The sequence below is a fragment of the Gossypium arboreum genome, chromosome 5 (assembly GCF_025698485.1).
Source record: "Gossypium arboreum isolate Shixiya-1 chromosome 5, ASM2569848v2, whole genome shotgun sequence".
Classification (NCBI taxonomy): Eukaryota; Viridiplantae; Streptophyta; class Magnoliopsida; order Malvales; family Malvaceae; genus Gossypium; species Gossypium arboreum.
Window position 1 is genome coordinate 84,021,497 of NC_069074.1, and position 11,539 is coordinate 84,033,035.

The following is an 11,539-nucleotide window of genomic DNA, read 5'->3' on the forward strand; positions in this document are numbered from 1 at the left end:
TCTGCTATCTTCGACCCATTCTCTATAAGCACAGGGATGTCAAATCTGCTGCTTTCAACTTGTTCCCTATAAGCACAGGGATGCCAAATTTGATGTTTTCAACTTGTTCCCTATAAGCACAGGGATGCCATGCTGAAATCTTCGATCTGCTTCACTGTAAGCACAGGAATGTCAAATCTGCTATCTTCAGTCTGCTCCTCTGCAACTTCAGGGAGATAAGACTTGTTTTGATCTTCTTCCGCTAGAACTTTAAGGAGATCTGCTGTGACTTTTAGCCGCTCCAATGCCATTTCTAGAAGAAGAGGTTTGCTGAAACTTCAAGGAGATCTGTTGTGGCTTTTAGCCACTCCAACACCATTTCAGGAAGAAAAGATCCTTTGAAACTTCAAGGAGATCTGCTGTGGCTTTTAGCCACTCTAATGCCATTTCAGGGAAAAAGAAATTTGTAATTTCCAGCCTGTTACCCTACTACTTAGGGGTTTAAGGCCCATCATCTTCGATCTGTTTCCCAACTGCTTAAGGGGTTAAGATCTGTAAATTCAGCCTGTTATCCTACTGCTTAGGGGTTTAAGGCTTGTGAATTTACTGATTCTAGGGACATCACCTGTAGAATCAGTTCCATGTATCTATGCTTATGTCAAATGATTAGGATGTTATGATCGAAATGAATCAAATGCTCCTAACTAAATGTGATGCTTTATGTCAAATAATTAGGATGTTATGAAATGAATCAAATGCTCCTAACTAGATGCGTTACTGTAGAAATGTCATGAGCCTTTTTTTTAAAAAGGCTTAAGGTATCATCGTTCGTTGTTCATTAGGACATTATCGCGACGACATTACCGGCATCTTATTCTATTTGGTATTCTTGACAGAAAAGTCAAGGAAACAATCACATTTTGCTCAGCAAGCTCGCCTCGCTGTAATTTCAGAGTCTCTTTCACTGTACCTTTTGGGACATAAAGTTTGTGCCTCCTACTGTAATTTCAGAGGAATAACATTTGGTTTCTTCCATCCATTCCGCTGCAACTCAAAGGCATAGGATTTGTATCATCTTCAATCAGTTTGATCTGTTACACTATTCCCTGGGTGTAATGACCAGATGTATATGAATGCAAAGTATCATTTCTTTTCTCGAGAATGACCTTCTTTTACACTTAGGTTGACATTACTCGTCATTTGTCGAGGTTATATCACTGGCGAAATGTCTTGTCTTTTGGTTCAACCAATAAAGAGTCCAAAGAGATAATATTTCCAACCCTTAGGCTTGGCGAGTTCTAAACAATAGTCTTGTTTCAAGTTCTTGTATTATTTAGAAACTTCCAGAGTAATATGCAAAACTTCTTTTGTGAAAGTGTTATTAGTCCATTAATCATTATTTCAATGCAAAATGCTTGAAAAAGATCAAAACAATTAACAAGAAGGAAATTGATTATGAGCATAGCTCGAAATGGATAAATTAATCAAAGATTGCAAATGTAATAAGAATGAAATCAACTCAAAACGAATGATTTAATCAAAGATAGCAATGCAATAAGAAGAAAATTTATTTGGACATATCTTGAGAAGAATCAAAGATAACAAATTCAAAATAGGTAAAATGGAAGCTAGATGCCCCAGATATTGCAGCCTGAGCTTCTCTGTACCAACTTCTTGAGGACCTTTCTGAGTTTAATATGTGTTTAGGGGATCCGGAGTACTTTGTCGATGCCCCAAGACGTAGCATACTTCTTCATTGTTAATTCAGGCATAGCAAGACTAATGTATGCCCCACTTTGATCCAAATTTGAGCTGCCCTTTTCGGGTTTTCAACTCGAATCCCTTTTAGTCTCAAGGCTGCATTTGCGGGGTTTCGCCCTGGTTTCTCTTTTTTCCGCTTCTTTTTTTTTTAGAATTTTTTTGTTTTTTTTGTGTTTTCGTGTTTTTGTGTTTTTTTTTTCCTTTGCCTTTGCCTTTGCCTTTGCCATAGAACTCCTAATCTTTAAACAGACTGTGACCTTTTGACATTGTACAGCTGTGTTAGACATGATTTTCTGGCACTCTTTATTGGCACCCCTTTTTTTTAAATTTGATGACTGGCGACCTAGTGACATTGGCATATGAAACAATTTTTATCAGGGTAAACGATGACCCCAAAGGCGAATCGGTATTGGTTAGAAGCTTTCAAAGAGATCGGCCCATAACCTCCATGCCTCACATAAAGGGGCACATGAATTTTCTCTCTATAAATTTGGCATTTACAGCATACTGATGCAATCCTTTTCTATGGTGGGCCAATAGAACCCAAATCTCATGATTAGCCCGCCATCGTAAAACCATTAGCATATGTCATTCAAAACCTCAGCAACATCCTCCTGCCTTAGTAGCGGTATCTTGATATGATCGTGCAAAAAATCTTTAAATTCTAGGAAGTGACTCAATAACGTCTCGCTTTGCCTTTGTGGTAATGCAGACTCCGATGTTTGCCTCTTTCTCTTGTCCTAGGCCTACTGTCTACTGTCTTTTTGTAAGAGAGGATTTGTTTTCATCTTACTCTACCATCCTTAACAAATTAGAGAGTAGTCTACATCTCTATCATCTTCAGAGTGTTGAGATCCCTTTAGGCCCATACTTCGCTCAAAAGGAGACTCGGAGTCAATGACAGCGTTACTCTCATCATTGATATCTGGGGACCCGCTGAAGGCAGATTCCAAAGAAATAAATGATTCTAAGGATGATTATTTGTATGGTATGATCATGAATGAAGAATAAATGAATATTTGAAATAAATTCCAAAGAACAAAAGAATCTAAGAACAATTATTTGTACCGTATGAGATGAAATCAAAGAATATTTGCTCAAAAAGATGCATTTTATTGAAATAAAGACTTAGGATACAAGCCTATTTCACAAAAGGGGTTTAATTGCTTCCAGGCTTAAAGCAACAAGCGTGTTTTGAATATTACTCTAGATTAGCTCTAAAAACTACAAGAGGTTCCTCTACAAACTAATTATTCAAAACATTTCCAGGTTTGTAAGGACGAATGCCTCACAAGTTTCTCTACTCAGGATCCGATGCTACTAATCCTCTTCTTATTTTTCCATCTTTGACGGAGTCCTTTAATCATTTGCTCTTATCATCATGATTTGGTAACGGACTCTTTGTACCAGGGGTATTATCAAACTTCACAATCCCCATCTCGAGGAGTCTTTCAACCGTCTTCTTGAAGGCAGTACAGTTTTCTATTGAATGCCCCGATACTCCCGCATGATAATCACATTGAGCGTTTGAATCATACCATTTAGGGTATGGGGGTTGCAACGGCTTTATATAATATGGGGACACCACGTGTGAATCAAATAAACTTTGATATAACTCCTTATATGACATTGAGATTGGCGTAAATTGGAGCTTTTCAAAATTTTGCCTTACACTTGATTCCTGCTTTGTCGAACCTTGTTGCCCCCTCGTAGTCACCTTTGGTTGATTGACAGTTATTGACCTTGAGTGATCTCTATTGTATGAGCTCATACTGTTCACTTCATTCTCCTTTTTCTTTAGAACTGACCTATTGGTAGTTTCTCCAACTTCAATCTTGCCACCTCTTATGGCATTCTCAATCATCTCGCCTGCCATTACCATATCAGAAAAACTTTTGGTAGTATTCCCAATCATATGGGTGATGAATGAGGCCTTCAAAGTATTAATGAAGAGAATGGTCGTTTCCTTCTCCAAAAGAGGTGGCTGGACTTGCATCGCTATTTCCCTCCACCGTTGTGCATACTGCCTGAAACTCTCACTCGGCTTCTTTTCCATGTTTTGTAGTGTGATCCTATCTGAGTCATATCACCACATGGTTATCTTGTTGCATGAAAGCTTTGTGCAAGATCTCTCCATGAACCGATCTTTGCACGGCTCAACTGATTGTACCACCTAGCCGCTGCTCCCATTAGGCTGTCCTGAAAACAATGGATCAATAGTTGACCGTTGTTCACATAGCCAGTCATCCTTCTACAAAACATTGTTATGTGTGCCTCTGGGCATGTAGTCCCGTTGTACTTTTCAAACTCTGGCATCTTAAATTTATGAGGAAGTACCAAATCTGGAACCAAACTTAAGTCTTTGGCATCGATCCCCTGATGATTGCCAGCACCTTCTAAAACCCTAAACTTCTCCTCTAATCACCTGCAACGATCTTCCAATTCTTTCGAGGATTCAGTGGCCATTCTTTCCTTCTCCATTAAATCCAGATCAGGAGTAATAGGGTTGACCGAGCTATCACCCAAATTATTTCCCAACCCAGATGGGAAATTTATGGGGATTCCAGCATCCACTGGCCCATGTTGAGGCCTCACTGTGACAGATGGCCTTCTAGGATGTGCCTCGGTTTGCAGGGGCATATGAGGTGGGGTAAAACCCGGAGGGTAGGTAGGATCTTCATTATCTTCTCCCGCATTGATCAAAGGGCTTTTCCCCTTTTCTAATCCGTCAGCCAATAGACGAGTTAATTGATCCATCATGCTTTTCTGGGACTCCAACATATGGTCCCTCATATCTTGCTGTATCTTAGCCAGTTGCTCTTGCATCTGCTCTTGTAATTGTTCTTGCATCTCCCTTTGCATTTGTTCTATCCTTTCTAATCCCTGGTTCATTGCTTTGGTTTTACTACGGTATAGTGGTGTGTTCGGTTGCTTGATTCTCGTTGGTTTCAGATTAATCAAATAATTTTGTTTAATCGTGGTTCTTTAGTGAAAGTTTAATACAAATGTTGCAATGTAATACAAATGTATGGAATGAATGCAAAAGAAAGGAAGATGTTGATCTTGAATTCAATTCCATTAGAATAACTTTTCTAGAAAACATATTTCTTTACATGAAAATATATTACATATGCGGTATTGCCCTTCATATCCCAAGTAAAAGCTGATCTTTTCTTCATGGTCGAATCCTGTAAATTCTCTAAAAGATGCCTTTATTAGTTCCTTGCTGCTTAATCTGAGCCTCGATCTCTTGCTCACTTATCTCCATGATACTCATCAAAAGTGTCGGTTCTTGAATAATCTTCGTTGGCAATTAAATCAAGTCATGTATTCCTTCATGGACTTCCGGCTTTCTCTCGTCATGCCTTTGTTGGCTTGAATCTCTGGCAATTACATCATGTATTCCTCCATGAACTACCAACTTTCTCTCATCGTGTTTACTTGGACTATATTCAGACGATCGCACTATAATCTACTTTATCATGAAATTCGTTTCCTTATGACAAACTATTCTATTTAGGAATTGAATTTCGAATCAACACATTCTTTTCTTTGATGTAATGTAATGCAAATGCATGAACGCAAAAAAAAAAAGGAAGGCATTGATTCTAAATTTAATATCATTAGAACAACTTTTCTAGAAAGCAAATTTTTTTACATAAAACGGACTACATATACGGCTTTTCTCTTGTATTCCAAGTGAAGACACCTATCTTCCTCTTCATATTCGGATCTTGTGGTCGAGTCTGACGAATTCTCCAAGAGATGTCTATATTAACTCCTTTTTTGCTCGATCCAGGCTGCGACTCGTTACTCACTTATTACTGTAATACTTGTCAGTTCCTTTAAGAAGGTCAAGATGTGACGGCTCTCGAATAATCTTTGTCAGTTTCTGTCTTCAGGCAATGAAGCGAAGTCTTGTATTTCTTCACGGGCTATCAGTCTTCTTTCATGTGTTCACTTGGATCATATTTAGACAACCGTATTATAATCCACTTTATCAAAAAATTCGTTTTCTTATGACAAACTGTTCTATTTAGCAATCAAATATGAATCAACACCTCCTTCCTAGGATGATGTAATGTAATGCAATTTTAAACAAAACAAAAATAAAACACGTTAGTGCAGGATAAATAAATAACAAATAAAGCAATTCAGGTGACTACTAGGGGTTCGGAGTGGCTCTACCTAGGGTGGGCTCCTAGGTCTCTCTATATGTGGTTTGGTTCTAGAGTAAGGGTACCTGAACCAACAGATTCCTCGATCCTCACCCATTATAGGCTAATTTGAATCGAGTTCAATTCAGAAGAATACATTTCCCTATGGCTACACGGAGATGAGAATCTCACGAAACCATAGGTACGGATGTATTCCGAAAGTGATCCACTATCCTGCACGGAGGTGAAAACCTCACGAAGGCGTAGTTTCTCACTCCCACTTAAGGGTGTGACCACAACGGTCATGCAATGCAATGCGAGAAGATATAAGCATAAAAACTTGAAACGATTAAAGAAAATAGGAATAAAATGATGAAAACAGTACGAAAAACGGGTGAAACGCAATGAAGTGATCGTATATCAAAACCAAATTCTCAATTTTCGAAAAAAGACAAAAGTTAATCAACTTGTGGCTTGACTCTCTTATAAAACTCCCCAGTGGAGTCGCCAAGCTGTCGTAACCATTTTTTTAAAAAAAACGGGTATCGACTTGGGGAAAAAAAAATGAAAACAGGAGTCGCCACCAATCTTTTTAGGTGTGATCGGATCACCTTAAGTTAATCATTTTAATAAAAGTTAAGATTTACTAAAACGATAATTTTGGTCTACGAAAATCGAAAATGAGTTCGGAGTCGGTTACGCATTTGAGGAAGGATTAGCACCCTCGACACGCCCAAAATTGGTACCTAGTTGATTAATTAGTGTCTTAGTGTCGAAAATTTGAAAACTTGAAAGAATTTAAAATACGATCCCTCTTTGTAAAGAAAATGCTCAAATGTTAAGGACCTTCTCGTCTCACAATATAAAATGTCATCCAGAAGTTAGGACACGACACCTTGAATTTTCGAGAGCGAGCTTGCCTTTTATATAAAAATTGTATTTCAAAAGGTTATTCAGTTAGTTAAGGTGAACGAGGAAAATCGAAACCCAGTAAGTTAGGCACGTTTCTCAATTCCGAACACCGAATATTGCCTTTACTTGCAAAAATCTTATTTCGAGGTAACAAAATGCCATACCCAGAAGTTAGGGCACAACACCTCATATCTCCGAGAATAAGCATTTTCAAAACTCATGTCGCGATTTAAAAGAGTATTCCGTTATTTAGGTTAAAGGAGAAAATCGAAACCCAATAAGTTAGGGCACGATTGTCTCAATTACCAAATACGGAATATTACTTTATGAAAGAATTATTATTGGGTTGGATATAATGATAATAAGAATAATATTAAAGTAAAGTAAACAATAATACTATATATAAATATATATATATATATGTATATAATAGAAATACACACTACTATATAATAATAATAATAAATATAGAAATACAAAAAGCAAATATAATAAAAATATTAAATTAAAGTAATAAAAACAATACTATATATAAATATATATATATATATATATGTATGTATATACATAAAATATACACTAATATATAATAATAATAGTAATATCAAAAATAATGAAAATATGAGTAATATTAATAATATATTAGAATACAAAAGTAAAGTAATAACAATAGGGTGATAATAATAATAATAATACAAACAATAATACATATATATATATATAATAATAGTAGTTAGAAATAAAAATAATAGAAGTAACAATAATAATAGTAATAATATAAATAAATATGGAGAGGGCATATATAATATAATAATAATATAAATAATAATATATACATGAGAAATAACAATAATAATATAAATAATAGTAAAATGATAAAATAAAAATAATAAAACAAAGCTCTCAACTCTCTTTCTCCTCTTTTCTAAATCCGCCGTTGGTCCGCTTTTGCTTCATCATGGACCCCATGGGCACATCATCGCCACTGCATACGGCAATGGGACCTCTTTGCTTTGATCTTTGATTAATCTCCAAAACTAGCATTTCCAAGAAACAAAAACAACCTTCTTTCCAAAAAACAAAAAAAAAAACCTCCAAAAAACAAAAAAACCTCCCCCTCTAACATAGTCTTGAATGGCTTTTATAGCCAAATTTTACCAATAAATTTTTTGTAAGCAAGTGGAGTGGTTGGGGTGGTTTAGGTGGCCAAGGTGGGTGGTTTAGGTGGCCAAGGTGGGTGGCCAACAAGGGTGGTGGAGTAGGTGGCCAAGGTGGGTGGCCAAAAAGGGTGGTGGAGTAGGTGGCCAAGGTTTTTTATTTATTTATTTATTTATTTTTTTTGTGTTTGGGTTGGGCTAGTGTAATGGGATTAGGTTGAGCCAAAATTGGGTTTGGGCTTGTAACTGGGTAATAGGCTAGGTTTAATTTGGGTTTGGTTTTATTGGGCCCCGGGCAAAATTTGAGCCTTACAAGACTCATATGCTTCATTGAGACAGTCAAGTTAAGGAGGTACAACCAAAGACAAATTCATATAGTGAAGGAACATATTTTCTAATTTTGTAATGTTATGGACAAGCATGTTAAAATCATGGTTCCCAAAAGTTAAAAATCTATTCTTACTAAGATCAAGTGAAACTAGTTGTGACAAAAGAGAGATTTCAAGTGGCACAAAACCAGTGAGTCCCATGGCAGAGAGATTGAGACACGTTAAAACTCTTGAACTTACTAAACTCATATGGGATTTCATAGTTGTCGAAATCATTGCCGGCAAGGTTGAGACATCGGAGGTTTTGAAGTGAGAAGAGGTCACTATTTGATTGGAGAGAACCATTTAGGCCACTACAACTGAGATCAAGGCCGACCACATTGCCATCCTTGTTATCACACATCACACCCTCCCGTTTGCAGCAGTCAATTCCTTCATCCCAAGAATCCGCCTTAAAAGAAGAATCAAGAGTATGAACAGTATGTTGCCGAACTATGTTCTGGAGGACATAAATGTGGTGGTGGAAGAGACGAAGAAAGGGATAGCAGCAATGAAGAATTCAACAAGACAAGAAGGAAGCAGGTTGACCAACAACCCATCTTTATTTTACAAATTGAAACCAAAAAGATAAATAAGAGTTTGGTTGTGGAGTTGCTTATATATAAGTTTCAACCGGAAACAATTACCATCAGAGGAAACCACTACCAAGTACCAGCCTTTGCCATTTCTCAACTCACTGATTTACCCTTTTTTTTTTATCTTTTGCTTGGACATATCCAGCAATGGCCGGAGACTTTGAAATAGTGAAGAACAACAATAATTAAGACCAACACATCATTGTATAGTCTCCGTTTGTCATTATCACAGTGACGTTTCCTTAAAAAGGTGCAGGGTCAAACTCCCGAAGTTAGACAACGAACCATCAATAGTTGGTGGTAGCTTAAATTTTTGCTGTTGCTTCATGTTTTACTTCTTCTTGACTTTATATTTGCTTTAGATTGTGACACTTTAGGGGTCTGGAAAACAGATTTGAACAGTAGATTACGACTAATAGCTGCTGATGTTCTGCTGTTTTAGAAGCCATGGAATTGAGCTTAATTGCTTTTTGGCCAGTTTGGTCATAAATCCATGTTGGGTTTTTTTCCATTCTTTCTCAATAAATAATTAAGATAAATCTCAAAATTATACATTAACTTTGATTCGATGTGTATTTTAATATATGAATGTTGATTTGGTGTAATTATACACATAAAATTTTATTAAATAAGTACTCACTATATAAATTTAAAATGGTGCTATATTAATAACTTTGTTAATAGTTTATGAAAATTGAATCAAACTAAAATTTAATATATAAAATTGCAAGAAATCAAAATTCATGTATAATATTACTAACATGACACTATTTATTTTATATGTCATGTTAACAAATAATTTAAAATATTCAAAATAAAAAATTATGAACTAGAAATTATACAAATTAAAAAAAACATGAAGAGAAACATGGGCAAAGTCAGAAATTTTTTTAGGGAGGCGAAATGCAATTTTAATTTTTAATAGTTTATATCTTTATAATTTTTAAAAATTAAATTAATTTTTATAATTTTAAGGGCTCAAAGTGTAATTTTACTTTTACTAATTTAAAATTTTAAAATTTCTAAAAAATTTAAATAACAATTTCTCATTTTAGGAAGGACCATAGCTATCAACCTCTAAATTCACGTCTGAAGATAAATACACATAAATTACCGTTGCGAAAATCTAAATCGCCACAAAAACCAAATAAATGAGCCAAACTTTACTCAAGGATAAGCAAACGTATCCTTCACTCATTTCCTACCAAATGATTTTAATTTCACGTTCTCGTCAGAAATTTTAAAAGCATGTCAAACTAATTAATTTCTTTTATAGAAAGAAACACAAATATAGAATACTAAGTGTAGGTGGAATGACTCGTGCTCATCAGCATTATCTTGTAGCAACGGCAAAAGGCTAGCCCTAATCTAACCTTATAAATTTTAAAATTTATGAAAATCATCTAACTTTAAGATTAATTATAGGAATAATCTAATTTCTACTGTAAAGTTGAATATCGCCACTTTTCTAGATGGTATAATCCTAAAAATTCCCTCAATTACACTTTAATCATTACAAAAAATTAAAGAAAAAATAATTTTTTTGGTGTTGTCTAACAAATTGGCAATACTAGACTGAAGCGTGCAGAGGCAAAACTTTCAGAAACCTAATGAATTAATTATCCTTTTCAGAATATGCCGCCTGATACTGGGTGAGCGTTCGATCGAATCGAGTGAAAATTTTTCGAGATCGAGTTTACGAGTCCTATTTTATCATCTTAACTCAATTTGAATTTTTTTTAATCAAGTCAGTTGAGTCGAATCAAGAATTATTCAATTTAATTAAAAAAATTAAACATGTTGAATAAAAATGTTGTTACAAAGATAACTAATTCAATGTCATAACACATAAATTTGAAATTATATATATTTAAAAAATTCAAAGCAAAATAATAATAATAAAAAAAGATAATTGAGTATCATAAATTTGAATCATTAATTAGGTCTCAAAATTATTATTTTAGAAAATTTTAAAATCTTAACTTTTTATATATTTTTAGAATTTTTAGAATTTTTAGAATTTTTATATTTTTAAAATATAAATTTTGAAATTTTATAAATATTTTGAATTTTAAAATTATTTTGAATTTTTTCATAATTTTTGTTGAAAGAGAGACTAATTTGTTTATTTTCAAAGTTGATAGGGCCAAAAGGGTATTTACACTAATCTATTATTTGAATTATTAAAATTTTTTGAGATATTCGAATTGTGAAATTCAACTTGACTTAAACTTGAAACTTGAACTGATTTATTCGAGTTGACTCAAACAATTCGAATAACTTGATTCGATTAACTCAAAATTAAAAAAAAAATTCGAATCGAAACGAGTTTTGCTCACCCTACCTGATAGTATGGCAACACCAAATTAAACTTTTGATTTATTTGCGAGTTAGGTCTATCTCCTTTTGAAATTAAATTTAAATAACCTTTAAAAGATATAATAATAACAAAATAAAATCTTCTCATTTTTTTAAATAATAAACTTAAAATTATATAAAATTCTTATTTAAATTACCCAATATGTCCCTCAAAAATTTTCTCAAGTTTATCTAAATTCAAATGTGCTAGGGAATGAATTGAAAATGTTTAAATTTAGATAAACTTGAGG